Here is a 15,422-nt window from a genome sequence, read left to right as displayed (position 1 = left end):
TTTACAGGGGATTTAAGGGGAAATGTTTTCACCCAGAGGGTGGTGGGGGTCTGGGACTCACTGCCTGAAAGGGTTGTAGAGGCAGAAATCCTTGCCGCATTTAAAAAAGTACTTGGATGTGCACTTGAAGTGCCGTAACCTACAGGGCTACGGACCAAGAGCTGGAAAGTGGGATTAGGCTGATTAGCTCTTTGTCGGCCGGCACGGACATGATGGGCCGAATGGCCTCCTTCCATGCTGTAAATTTCTATGATTCTATGATTCTATATAGCGCCTTTCACGACCTCAGGACGTTGCAAAGCGCTTTACAGCAAATTAAATATTTTTGAAGAGTAGTCACTGTTGTAATTTGGAAAACGCGGCAGTCAATTTGCACACAGCAAGCTCCCACAAACAGCACTGTGGTAATGACCAGTTAATCAGTCTTTATTGATTTTGGTAGAGGGATAAATATTGGTCAGGACATCAGAGATAACTCTCCAGCTCCTCTTCGAAATAGTGCCGTTGAATCTTTTTCAGGCACCTGAGAGGGCAGACGAGGCCTCAGATTAATGTCTCACCCAAAAGATTTCACCTCCGACTGTGCGGCACTCCCTCAGTACTATACTGGCATTTTAAGCTCAAGACCCAGAATCAAAAAGCAGAACTCATGCGGCCCATTCACAGACCAATTCCGATTGGGGTCCTTCATAGGACCCTGATTTGCAATAATGCAAGGCGTCCAATGCCTGTCTCAGGAGGGTACCTTGCACAACTAGTCTTACAATCTGGCTTCCAATGCACCTCTGGTAAGATCAGCTGTGACAGCTCGCGTCCCAAAATTGGTTCCGTCAATAGAATGCTGGAAATACTCAGCAGGTCAAGGCAGCGTCTGTGGAGAGAGAAACAGAGTTAACGTTTCAGGTCGATGACCTTTTGCCAGACCTGGAAAGAGTTAGAGCTGCAACAGGTTTTTAGGAAAGTACAGATGCAGGGAAAGGGAGCAGAAAGCGGGTTCAGGGGGTGGGAGGAAAGAACACAAGGGAAGGTCCGTGATAAGGTGGAAGGCAGGAGAGATTAAAGGACAAAAGGTAAGGCGGGGGGTGGGGAGAGGATCACAGCTGGGTACAGCTGACTGGCGAAATTATTGGGGCGCCAGCGGGGAGATGGGGGGGGGGAAGCGAAATTCAACTCGCATTATTTTCTGACGTGAAATGGGCGGTGGGATATGAATGTGTTGCCGAAGACATCGACGAATGGTGCAAGTCGAATTCAACATCAGGCCACATTTGAACTAAAGAGATGAGCTGCACGTGCCAATCACAATGCCATATTGGTAAGCAACATGGTCAACCCACTTTTGTCCATTACTGCAAACATTTAAAAAGTCTAACCAACGAGGAATTGCAACAGACCATTTATCCACTGCTCATTTAATCCTTTGATGTTTGGTGATACAGAACACCTAACAAAGATACATTTGACAAGGCCGGCGGCCTTCGATAATTCAAGATTCCCGAATTAAGGGCTAGAAGTTGGTAAGCTTAGCACCACCCATTACCGCCCGAACACCGCGCTATGACAGCCTGCCGCGAACTTCATTGTTGGTTTAGCGGCTGCGCTGCCAGTTGGTGCCGTGCACTCTTGCGCCACCCATTTGGTGATGTCCCACGCGTGCAACGCCCTCTTAGCACCACATTCACCGACTTAACTGCTTTCGCCTGCCGTAGCGCCTGGTGCTACTCCTGACAGGGAGAGCAAAGCGTTGCAAAGAGGATCCCGGGGCGATTTCTGAAAGGACTGACCAGGTAAGTGTTCAGATTGCACTTTATTTACAGTTACTTACCTTTCTGACCTCTAGAAAAATGTTGCTAACATTGCCTCCATTATCTTGCTGTTTTTGACTGGTCCACCTCACCTCCTCTTTAGGCACTAGGCTGCTAGCGTCGCAACGTCAGTAGCGCTCCCGCGGTATGCCCCCGTTTACACCCTAAGAGGAGTGTGGAACCCTTCAGTTAGTGCTCCATCCCCACTTGGGGCGCTAAACATGAATATGCCATTTGCAGGTGGTAAACATTGCTCGGCGATGTCATCGCCTCAAACCGGGCTATCGTTAATTCTTAGCCCTTACTAGTATGGAAGTATAATCAGCACAAGATGGGAAATCATTCAAGCAAAATTCAGCCAGTGTTAAGAGTTAATTGAGCATTATGTTACTCTGGTGGTAATGGGACAAGTAACAAAACAGAAGATGGGTCCAGAGAAGCTTTGTTTTTTATTCATTCCTGAGATGTGGGCCTCGCTGGCAAGCCTAGCATTTATTGCCCATCCCTAACTGCCCTCGAGAAGGTGTTGGTGAGCCGCCTTCTTGAACCGCTGCAGTCCGTGAGGTGAAGGTACTCCCTCGGTGCTTTTCGGGAGTGAGTTCCAGGATTTTGACCCAGCGACGATGAAGGAATGCCGGGGTGGTGTGTAACTTGGAGGGGAACTTGGAGGTGATGGTGTTCCCATGCGCCTGCTGCCCTTGTCCTTTTAGGTGTTCGAGGTCGCGGGTTTGGGAAGTAAATGGCAACAGCAGAATCATTACCATCAGCTGCGGTCTGAAAAAATGGGAGCAGTAGCTAAGACCTGTATTGGTCCCGTCAACATCGGTGAATATGTTGAAATGCTTCCCTTTGTGTCTTAGCAAACACTGAATAAAGTTGTTGCACAATTATATAATCACTTTTCGAGTGGCACTGAGGGTAGCAAGCTGCAATTCAAAATGTTGTTCACACTCCCTTGGCATAGTAGAAAGCTGAGCCATAAAGACCAGACAAGTACTGAGTGTCAGCTCTGCTCAGTGTCACCTCTGTGGGTAGCACACTTGCTTCTGTAGTCGGAAGGTTGTGGGTTCAAGTTCCCCTCCAGGGACTTGAGCACATAAATTGAGGCTGACACTCAAGTGCAGCACTGAGGGAGTGCTGCACTGTTGGACGTACTGTCTTTTGGATGAGACGTTAAACCAACTGCTCTCTCAGGTGGATGTAAATATCTCTATTATTGGGTGAATTCAGTGCTGCCACACTCCCAGCAGAAAGAAGTTAAGGACAAATGTGACCACTGGCAAAGCAGTACATGTGTGATGGAGGAAGCGGTGAGCTGGAGGTCTATTTCTGTCTTGTGGCACAACTCAGGCAACCTCCTTTGAAAAATGCGCCTCCACAGGCAAGGTTCCTCTGTCAAATGCAAAGAAGAAAATAAAAATTTATATCTATAAAGCTTCTTTCACAACCTCATTTCGTTTCAAAGTGCTTTACAGGCAATTAAGTACTTTTGAAGTATAATCACTGTTGTAGTGGCTCAGTGGGTAGCATACTTGCCTCTGAGTTAGAGGGCTATGGGTTCAAATCTCACTCCAGAAACTTGAGCTTATAAACCTAGGCTGACACTCCAGTGTCGTGCTGAGGGTGTGCTACACTTTTGGAGATGCCACCTTTCGGTTGAGATGTTCAACTGAGTCTGCTCTTTCAGGTGAACGTAAAAAATCCCATGGCACTATTTCAAAGAAGAGCAGGGAAGTTATCCCCAGTGTCATGGCCAGTATTTATCCCTCAATCAGCATAACAGATAATCCAGCCATTATCACATTGCTGTTTGTGGGAGCTTGCTGTGCGCAAATTGGCTGCCGCGTTTCCCACATTACAACAGTGACTACACTTCAAAAGTACTGCATTGGCTGTAAAGCATTTTCAGAAGTCTAGTGGTCATGAAAGGCGCTATATAAATCCAAGTCTTCCTTTCAAGTCTTTCAAAAAGGACGGATGGAGGCGGTCATTAAAAAGGTAAGATGTTTTTAATTGTCTTAATGCGGAGCCAAGTAGAGCAGGCAAGTATTAGAATGGAATAAAAACAGAAAATGCTGGAAATACTCAGCACAGCAGGCTGCATCTTTGGAGAGAGAAATAGAAGTAACGTTTCAGGTTGGTGACTCTTCATCAGAGGTATTAGAAGAGTCTGGCTTTCTCCTCGAGGTGCCTAGTAACACCACCCCGTCACTCCTCTTCTCCAGCATGTAAATCACATGCACCGGGATTTCCATTGGGAAGCCCATTGGACAGTCCACAGATATTGGCCTGGAAATCCCGGCCTCCCCGAGCCCGTACGGAGTGTGTACGGACCCAGTAAGACATCGGAAAAGCCGGTTTTCAGCACACAATGTGCATGCGCTGAAAACAGGCTTTTCCGATCTGTCAAGCTGGAGCTTAACAGATAATCCGTATCTTGGGAACGAGGACATTTGCACGGCAAGATTGGGCTATTTACCCATATATTGCCCAGCCAATGACCTCAAAATTGTTGCGCCTGTTGCGCCAGGTGCATAGCCTACTATTACAGGCGTAAGTGATTAAAAACATACACAAATATAATTACATTAAATTTAAAAAACACATTTTGTCGTCAAAAAAAAACTTCTCACTATGTTATATTTATTTTTAACCAGAATTAAATAAACGTTTTAAAAACTCGGAATTTTTTTTTTCTATAAGATATTTATCAACTTTAATTTTAATTCTGTGAGGTCTGTTTTTTATTTTTTATTATATGTGTTTAGTGTGTTTTTTTTCCCCATTAATAGCACTGAGAACTGGTAGATACGGAGCTCCCATTGCTATTAATGAGAAAGCTGTGGAATACTGTACCTGATTGGCTGAGCAGTCACACGTGACTGCACCTTCTGCGTGGGAACCTGGAGGACGGGAGCGCGCTTCGCAGCGCGGGAAGAGAAGGCCTCCCCACCGGAATCCCACGCTCCTCCCGGACCACCAGGTAAATTCATAGAAATGTTTCAGGTCAGAGACAATTGCCCGCGGGAAGCCTCCGACCCAAATTCCTATGGGTAATGCAGAATGCAGGGGAAGTCAAAAATAGTGATTTTGCATTTCTCGTAGCTGTACTGAGATCCATGCCATGGTCAGAAGTCTCCAATCTTGTTCGAGCAGTATTCTTTTAGTTTAATGATTGCACCTTGATGAATGGCCCACAGCAAATTGCACCCTTTAATCAGCAATGCACATTCTCATAGAATTACCTGGAGCATACAACAGACAAATAGACCTTTAAGTCCAATCAATCCGGGTTGGTTCTTAACCACTTGAGTGATAAAAAGGAAGAAAGACTTGCATTGATACAACCACTGGACACCCCAAAGCTCTGTACTGCCAATTAAGTACTTTTTGAAGTGTAATCACTGTGGTAATGTGGGAAATGCAGCAGCCAATTTGTGCACAGCAAACAGTAGTGTGATAATGACCAGCGAATCCGTTTTTCAGTGATGTTGGTTGAGGGATCAATATTGGCTAGGATACCCGGGATAACTCCCCTGCACTTCTTCAAAATAGTACCATCGGATCTTTCACGTCCACCTGAGAGAGCAGACGGAGCCTCATCCAAAAGACAACACAGCATTCTTTCTGTATTGCACTGGGGATTTCTATGCTCTGGTGTCTGGAGTGGGATTTGATCCCACAACCTTCTGACTCAGAGTCAAGAAAGCTACCCTCTGAGCTACAGCTGACACCTGGGCAAATTAGCTAGAAAAGACGTGTTCGAATCCCACCATTGCAGCTTGTGAATTTGAGTTCAGTTCACATTTGACATCAATCCAAACGAGGGAATATTAGGTCAGGTGAGCAAAGGCTTAGTCAACGAGGTAGGTTTTAAGGAGCGTCTTCAAGGAAGAGAGAGAGGCGGAGAGGTTTAGGGAGGGAATTCTAGAGCTTAGGGCCTCGGCAGCTGAAGGCACGGCCATCAAAGGTGGGGCGATGGAAGTTGGGCATGCACAAGAGGTCAGCACGCATGAAGAATGACCATTTGGCTGAAATAGCAAAGGGCTGCCAGACAATTTTAGGATTATAAAGGAACTAGATAATGGAAACCATGACAAGATATTTCACCTTGTCCAGAACAATAGAACCAGAGGACACGATCGGTTCTTGAAGGGGCGCAAACACAAAATAAATCTGTGGAAGCAATATTTCCGTGAGCGAGTGGTCAGTCTATGGAACAGGCTCCCTAAGAAGACACTGGAAGAAGTTATTATTGCCTCATTGAAGTACAAATTTGATAGATTCATTTTTAGAAAGTAATATTTTGGGATACAGTATCTGAATACTGTGACACATGACATGTGAAAAAAGTAGCATGCTTAGTAACAGGTGACTTTGGAACTATTGATCCCAAACCTTTTCACCAATGGCGTTTTCCTCGCCTCATGTCTGGGTTTGTTGTAGACTCATTGATGGAGATTAATGGCTATGATTAGTCAATAACTCCACTATCGTTGTATCACGGGACTACCAGGATGGTAGAAGGCAAACTAGATGGACCTTGGTCTTATTTTCATCTAGTAATTCCTACGTTGACATGCCACAGTCTGTGAAGAATAAGTACTTGCATTTATAAGGACCTGTACCCCAGTGTGAATCAATATCTTCAGTAAACGAGAGGAAGAAAGCATATCATTTAAAAAAAAAAATCCATGAGCCGAAAATTCCCTGGAGCATCTCCCAGTCCATCAACGTAGCTTCACTGGAAGGGTAACATAAAACCCCATCAATGCACACTGCCGGGTAAGTCACGGTGGCGGAGTGGGAGCAGCTCCAAGGGAGTTCCCGGCCCACGATGGATTCCCAGCTTTGCGTGGTGGGTCCGTGCATTTCTTCCTGTACAGGGTCTTGGTGAGGCCACACCTGGAGTACTGTGCACAGTTTTGGTCTCCTTATCTAAGGAAAGATATACTTGCCTTGGAGGCGGTAAAATGGAGGTTCACTAGATTGATTGCAGGGAGCGCGAGGGTTGTCTTATGATGAGAGGTGGTGTAGAATGGGCCTATACTCTCTGAAGTTTAGAAGAATGAGAGGTAATCTCATTGAAACATATAAGATTCTGAAGGGGGATTGACAGGGTAGATGCTCGAGGGGCCTTGGGCCTACTCCTGCTCCTATTTCTTATGTTCCCTCTTTTTCTATCCCTTTGGCTCAATCTCTCTCCACGTTTGATCGGTTTAGCAGCGAAGGAGCACCGGAAACAAACACCAGCTGATTTTGTTAAGGTCCGCCACTTACAGCCCTACATCATCACTTAATCTACAGCCATGTCTGAGGAGGAAATAATGGATGTGATAGAACATCCATTCACCGTCATAACAACAATTGATTGATGCGGACCCAAAAAAGAAATCACAACGGTGAAATATTCTATCCTCAGATATTGTGTTGGTAAGACCATTAAAGGATCTATAAATAACTATGATAAATCCCACAAGAGCCTAATCCCAGCAGGATTTCTCAATTACACTTACCTGCCAGACTTGACAAGTGACTTCAGCCTTGAGCTTTAGAGAAATCCTTCTTTTATTCACCTGCTGTCGAGGAAGAAATCCCCATGTAATGATGGATTTGAAGATGCCACAAATGTGACACAAGGACCTTTAAAACACTGGGAAATGTGCTCAAACACAGGTAGATGAAGGAGATTGAAAAACGATTTTGTTCAATTTGAGGTTGAAAATCAGTCCAAATTTGACAGGTACATTTATTTTGCACGTGAACTTGGTTCGTAAAACAATACGCAATTAAATCGCAGTTGGGAGTTTTAATTTTGGTTCGGTATTTTGCACAGAATTTCATCCAATGTGCGGCATGCAAACAGGCCATTCGGCCCAACTGTCTATGCCGGTGTTTACACTCCACACATTTGTTTTTGAGCCAGATAAGCGCGCGAGGATTGGATCGCTTTTTGGTCTTCTGGTGGCGTTAAAATTTAAGCAAAATAAATTCAGGCTGTCGTCTTTAGTTCTGTTGCCATAGCTCCAGCATCAGTGTTGTAATGGAAGGCACAGATGGCTAGTGCCTCCAGAAGCATCAAGACCCACTTCAGGTGATGGTCTCTTCCCAATCTGTCGGAAGCAAAAGGATCGTTGGCAGCCAAAGGCCGAGTTCTCATCTGGCCTGTGCAGGGCGACAGTACAGTTTCCATTGCTGGCCTGCATGAACATACCCCCCTGCAGGATTGATGAGGAGAGGCGGTCCAAGGCGAGAGCGATAAAGTCAAAATCATGATTGCTCACGCTCAACCTTGCACGTGCAAATTTATTTCCCTGTTGATGCCAGTGCATTGAAGCTCATGTAAAGAAGGACTCACATTTATACAGCGCCTTTCATGACCTGAGGACATCCCATAATGCTTTACAGCCAATGAAGTGCTTTTGAAGTGTAGTCGCTGCTGTACAGTATGAAACACGGCAGCCAATTTGCGCACAGCACCACAAACAACAATGGGATAATGAGTTTTTGGTGATGTTGGTTGAGGGATAAATATTTGCCAGGACACTGGGGAGAACTCGCCTTGCTCGTCTTCGAGAAAGTGCTGTGGAATCTTTAACGTCCACCTGAGAAAGCAGACGGAGCCTCGGTTTAATGTCACATCCAAAAAACAGCACCTCCGACAGTGCAGCACTCCCTCAGCACGGCACTGGAGTGTCAGCCTTGATTTTGAATCACAGAATTATAATTTTGCAGTAGAAAGGTTATTGGGCCATTGACTCTATGTCTGCTCTCTGAAAGAGCTATCCGTTTAGACCAGTGGTGGGCAAACAAAGGACCTGTGGGCTATATCGGGCCCGCCAGGTCATTCTATCTGGCCCGCTGGATGGGTCAGAAATAGAACGCGAGCGGGATCTCGAGCTGCACATTCATCTATTCACTTTCACTTCTCATGGGTCAGAGACAGACCCAAACTGCAGCCAAGGAAAACACATAGCAATAATTCATTTAAATTAATAATTTGCAAAAGCGATTCTTCCTGGCCCGATCGTAAAAGGATCCTTTCCATAATTCTGGGTCCCAATGGCGGATGACTGTACCCAGAATGCACTGCATACTTGAATATGCCCTATCCAGTTTAGAGTGAAGTCATGGCTGCTCATCTCCACAACTCTTTTACTGAAGAAAGTGACCGGCGCTTCATCTTTCCTCTCCCAGTACCCAGAGTACGACGGCAGGGGAGTTCTCATCTGGCACCAATTGGGACAGAATTAGTAATCTTTGTAGAGGGGCATAAGGATGCTTGTGGGAAATTGATGCTGACACTGGCTCTAAAGAGGGTACAGTTCTATTTCACAGCACTAATTTACAGGGACCAGAGGACACCACAACATTTTCAACATTTATCTTTGAGTCATTTCAAAGCAGTATCGAATACATGTTCATCTGACTACTATCTGAATTTATTTTTGTGCAATGTCTATGTTTATGCAATGTTCCCTCTATTATTTTTCGCGCGCGGTCCCTTTAAATTTGCTGCGTGGCCGGCCACGATGCAGCTGCGCATGCGCACGCATCTCTTCCAGCGGCAGGAGCTGGGGAGCGGCCTGCACGGGACCACGTGATTGGTGGCCGGCCCTCAACAGCTCACTAAATTTATTAAGTGGCCCTCCAGTCCAAATAATTGCTCATCCCTGGTTTAGACCCATTCCCGTGACTTTCCCTCATATTTTTTAAAGTTTTATTTTTCAAATATTTATCCAATTCCCTTTTACTTCGGACTCTACTGATCCCATTGTTTCTGCTGAGACAGTCCTTTGCATATCAAAAAAAAGTTTACCTAATCAATTTTTTGACGGTGATAAATTTATGGCCTCTAGTTATCGACTCACTAACCAGTATAAATAATTTTTCTCATATACCTTATTGAAAGCTCTCATAATTAGGCTCACCTCGACTAGATCTCCTCTCAATATTATATAATCATACAGCATACAAGGAGTCCATTCGACCCATCGCGCATGTGCCGGCTCCTTTTAAGAGCAATCCAGTTAGTCCCACTCCCCTGTCCTTTCCCCATAGTCCGACAATTTTTTCCACTTCAATTTATCCCATTCCCTTTTGAAGTTACTATTGAATCCGCATACACCACCCTTTCAGGCAGTGCGTTCCAAATCATAACATCTCGCTGCATAAACATTTTACTCTACTTATGTCGCCTCTGGTTCTTTTACCAATTACCTTAAATCTGTGACCTCTAGGTACCAACCCTTCTGCCACTGAAAACTGTTTCTCCTTATTTACTCTATCAAAGCCATTCATGATGTTGAACACCTTTAACAAATCTCCCCTTAACCTTCTCTGCTTTAAGGAGAACAACCCCAGTTGCTCTCATTCCTCCACATTTCTCTGTTCTCTGTTTTGATGAAAAGGTTCCCTCAGTCTCTGTGTGGCAGAAAGTTGTGGGTTCAAGTACCACTCCAGAGACGTGAGCAGAAAAATCTAGTCTGACACTCCAGCGTAGTGCTGAGAGAGTGCTGAACTGTCGAAGGTGCCATCTTTCGGATGAGACAACAACAACAACTTGTATTTATATAGCGCCTTTAACGTAGTGAAATATCCCAAGGCGCTTCACAGAAGTATTAAGCGATAAAAAGAAGCACAAGTACAAGTTAGCGCAGGTGACCAAAAGCTTGGTCAAAAATGCATGTTTTAAGGAGCATTTTGAAGAAGAAAAGAGAGGCAGAGAGTTGGAGAGGTTTAGGCAGGGAGTTCCAGAACTTGGGGCCTAGACAACAGAAGGCACGGCCACCAATGGTTGAGTGATTATAATCCGCGATGCTCAGGACAGCAGAATCAGAGGAGCGCAAACATCTTGGGGGGGTTGTGGAGCTGGAGGAGATTACAGAGGTAGGGCCCAAGTTTCCACATGATAAAAAACGGGCGCCCCTCCGAGCTGGGCGCCCTTTTTTCGCGCCTAAAACGGCGCCGGAAAAAAAACGAGCGATTCTGGAGCGCTTTGCAGCTCCTTGTCTGCCTGGCGCGGCGCCCAGGGGGGCGGAGCCTACACTCGCGCTGATTTTGTAAGTGGGAGCGGGCGGGTACTATTTAAATTAATTTTTTTCCTGCCGGCAACGCTGCACGTGCGCGTTGGAGCGTTCGCGCATGCTCAGTGTGAAAAAAACATTGGCACTCGGCCATTTTTGTAGTTCTTTGTAGTTCTTTGTAGCTGTTTAGTTTTTGAACATTTTTTAATAAAAGTACATTGCCATCAGCACAGAGGCTTCTTGTAGCAGTGAGAAGGCTGCAGGAAGCCTCGGAAAGTTGAGGCAGCCGTTTCCCGACGACCTCCCCCTTTTGCTGTCGGGAAATGGCTCCTCAATTTCTGAGGCTTCCTGCAGCCTTCTCTCTTTCCCGCCAGCCGTCTGGAACGGCTCCATTCCCTTCATCCCCCCCCCGCGTTCGGTCGGCTCCCTCCCTCCCCCCCCACCCCACGTTCAGTCGGCTCCCTCCCTCCCCCACCCCCCCCCCGCGTTCAGTCGGCTCCCTCCTTCCCCCCCGCGTTCGGTTGGCTCCCTCCCTCTCCCCCCCCCCCCGCGTTCGGTAGGCTCCCTCCCGCCCGCGTTCGGTCGGCTCCCTTCCCTCCGCCCCCCCCCCCCCGCGTTCGTCGGCTTCCTTCCCTTCCCTACCGCCCCCCCCCCCCGCGTTCGGTCGGCTCCTTCCTCCCCCCACCGCCCGCGTTCGGTCGGCCCCCTCCTCCCCCCCACCCGCCCGCGTTCAGTCGGCTCTCTCCCCCCCCCCCCCGGCCCGCATTCGGTCGGCTCCCTCCTCACCTCACCACCCCCCCCCCGCCCGCGTTCGGTCGGCTCCCTCGTTTTGTGAGGCTTGCTGCACCATTCTCCGTGGCTGAAGCACTTTCACACAGGTCGGAAGATGGTTTATTTAATCTTTTCTTTGCTTATAAATGTTTATTCAGGTTGGATTTATTTGTATAATATTTGTATAAGTATAAATAAGGATTGATTGTAGAATTTAATGAGTTCCCTTCCCCCCCCCTCCCCCCCCTCCACCTCGTTCTGGACGCCTGATTTGTAACGTGCGCCTGATTTTTTAATGTGTAGAACAGGTTTTTTCAGTTCTACAAAAATCTTCACTTGCTCCATTCTACTTTAGTTTGGAGTACGTTTTCACTGTGGAAACTTTCAAATCAGGCGTCAGTGGCCGGACACACCCCCTTTTGAAGAAAAAATTCTGTTCCAAAGTAGAACTGTTCTACCTGACTAGAACTGCAGAAAAAAAAATGTGGAGAATTGCGAATTCTAAGATAGTCCGTTCTCCACCAGTTGCTCCTAAAAATCAGGTGCAAATCATGTGGAAACTTGGGCTCATAGAGAGGGGCGAGGCCATGGAGGGATTTGAAAAGAAGGATGAGAATTTTGAAATCGAGGTGTTGCTTAACCGGAAGCCAATGTAGGTCAGCGAGCACAGGGCAGATGGATGAGTGGGGTTTGGTATGAGCTAGTACACGAACAGCGAGTTTTGGATCACCTCTCCTTTACATAGCGTAGAATGTGGGAGGCCAGCCAGGAGTGCGTTGGATTAATCAAGTTTAAAGGTAACAAAGGCATGGATGAGAGCTTCGGCAGTAGATGAGCTGAGGCAAGTGTGGAGACAGGCAATGTTACTTGGGTAGAAATAGATGGTCTTAGTTATGCTGCAGTTATATAGTTGAAAGCTAATTTCAGGGTCAAATATGACACCAAGGTTGCGAACAGTGTGGTTCAGCCTCGGACAGAAGTTGGGCGAGGGATGGAATCAGTGGCTAGGGAACAGAGTTTGTGGTGGAGACCGAAATCAATGGCTTCGGTCTTCCCAATATTCAATTGGAGAAAATTTCTGCTCATCCAGAATTGGATGTCAGACAAGCAGTCTGACGATTTAGAGACCGTGGAGGGGTCGAGGGCAGTGGTAGTGAGGTAGAGCTGGGTGTCGTCAGCGTACATGTGGAAAATGACACTGTGTTTCTGGATGATGTCACCAAGGGGCAACATGTAGATAAGAAATAGGAGGGGGCCAAGGATAGATCCTTGGGGAACACCAGAGTTAAAACAGTGCGGGGGCTGGAAGAGAAGCCGTTGCAGGTGTTTCTCTGGCTACAATTAGATAGATGAGAATGGAATCAGGCAAGTGCAGTCCCACTCCACTGTTAAACCGAGGCCCCGTCTGCTCTCTCAGGTGGACATAAAAGATCCTATGACACTATATCGAAGAAGAGCGGGGGAGTTATCCCCAGTGGCCAGGCCAATATATATCCCTCAATCAACATCACTAAAAAAAAGATTATCTGGTCATTATCACATTGCTGTTCAGCTCATCAGATCAGCCATGATCTTATTGAATGGTGGAGCAAGCTCGAGGAGCCAAATGGCCTACTCCTGCTCCGATTTCTTATATTCTTAAGTTTGTGGGAGCTTGCTGTATACAATTGACTGCTGTGTTTTCCTATAATACAACAGTGACTAAACTTAAAAAACAACCTCATTGGCTGTAGGGCACTATGGGACATCCGGTGGTCATAAAGGGCACTATCTAAATGAAAGTCTTTTTATTTGGTATCTCAAGCTTCTTATTCCTGCAATCACCTTCACGAAGCTCTCCAGCACCATTTGCAGAGCCCTATAATATTTATGTGCTTAGTGGATTCCCAGACAACTGCAGACTCAGCTCATTGCTGCTCTGTAATATAAACGGGCGCTTGGTTCCCAGTGGACGTGGGTGTGCAAAAAGTATTGCAAATTAATTATTAATTGACATAGATTGGACAATCTCACTTAGAGAGACCACAAGGATAGAGAATGTGTAAGTGTCCATTAGTGCAGCTCTGTTCATGAGGCTGGAGTTGTGGGACAGAAAGATCGGCCGGGTTTGCCGAGTGAAACGGATTCCATTTCTCAGAAACTGCCTTCTCCCCTCACCAGGCAAAAAAACAAATAAATGCTGCTTCGTGCTTCATGCAAAAATAGCACCTGTGTAACAGGGTCATTCTGCTTGGCAACTCAGTTTTCTTATCCATGTGCAAATTCTATTTTGCCCTAACTTTTTATTTGGTATCTCAAAAATGTTATTTGGTATCTTAAACCTATAAAAATAATGGTTTAATCTCGAGTTTGAAATGTGGCTCTAACCTGCATGAGTCAATTGAGCAGTTCTGTGAGAGCGGTTATTCATTAAAAATTTGTCTACTAGTCATGTGGTACTAAAATATGGATTAGCCCCAAAGCAAGGAAATTATGATGAACCTGTATAAAACACTGGTTCAGCCTCGACTGGAGTATTGTGTCCAATTCTAGGCACTGCACTTTAGCAAGGATGTGAAGGCCTTCGAGAGGGTAAGAACATAAGAACATAAGAACATAAAAAATAGGAGCAGGAGTAAGCCATACGTCCCCTTGAGCCTGCTCCACCATTTAATAAGATCATGGCTGATATGATCATGGACTCAGCTCCACTTCCCTGCCTGCTCCCCATAACCCCTTATTCCCTTATCGGTTAAGAAACTGTGCATCTCTGTCTTAAATTTATTCAATGACCCTGCTTCCACAGCTCTCTGAGGCAGCGAATTCCACAGATTTACAACCCTCTGCGAGAAGAAATTCTTCCTCATCTCAGTTTTAAATGGGCAGTCCCTTATTGTAAGATTAGGCACCCTAGTTCTAGTCTCCCCTATCAGTGGAAATACCCACTCTGCATCCATCTTGTCAAGCCCCCTCATAATTTTATACATTTCGATAAGATCACCTCTCATTCTTCTGAATTCCAATGTGTAGAGGCCCAATGTACTCAACCTTTCCTCATAAGTTAAACCCCTCATCTCCGGAATCAACCGAGTGAACCTTCTCTGAACTGTCTCCAAAGCAAGTATATCCTTTTTAAATATGGAAACCATAACTGTACACAGCATTCCAGGTGTGGCCTCACCAATACCCTGTATCACTGTATAAAGGCTTCCTTGCTTTTATACTCCAACCCCTTTGCAATAAAGGCCAAGAATCCATTGGCTTTCCTGATCACTTGCTGTACCTGCATACCAAACTTTTGTGTTTCATGTACCAGGACCCCTAGGTCCCGCTGTACTGCAGCACTTTGCAATGTTTCTGCATTTCAATAATAACTTGTTCTTCGATTTTGTTTCTGCCAAAGTGCATAACCTCACACTTTCCAACAATTATACTCCATCTGCCAATTTTTTGCCCACTCAGTTCGCCTGTCTATGTCCTTTTGCAGGTTTTTTGTGTCCTCCTCACACATTGCTTTTCCTCACATCTTTTTAATGTCAGCAAACTTGGCTTTGTTACACTTGGGCCCTTCATCCAAGTTGTTAATATAGATTGTAAATATTTGGGGTCCCAGCACTGATCCCTGTGGCCCCCACTAGTACTGATTGCCAACCCGAGAATGAACCATTTATCTCAACTCTCTGTTTTCTGTTCGTTAGCCAATCCTCTATCCATGCTAATATATTTCCCCAAACCCCTATCTTCTACAGTAACCTTTTATGTGGCACCTTGTCAAATGCCTTCTGGAAGTCCAAATACACCACATCCACTGGTTCCCCTTTATCCACCCTGTCCATTACCT

Source organism: Pristiophorus japonicus, chromosome 4, assembly GCF_044704955.1.
Source record: "Pristiophorus japonicus isolate sPriJap1 chromosome 4, sPriJap1.hap1, whole genome shotgun sequence".
Lineage (NCBI taxonomy): Eukaryota > Metazoa > Chordata > Chondrichthyes > Pristiophoridae > Pristiophorus > Pristiophorus japonicus.
The sequence above is the reverse complement of the archived record's forward strand: the minus strand, read 5'-3'. Positions refer to the sequence as shown.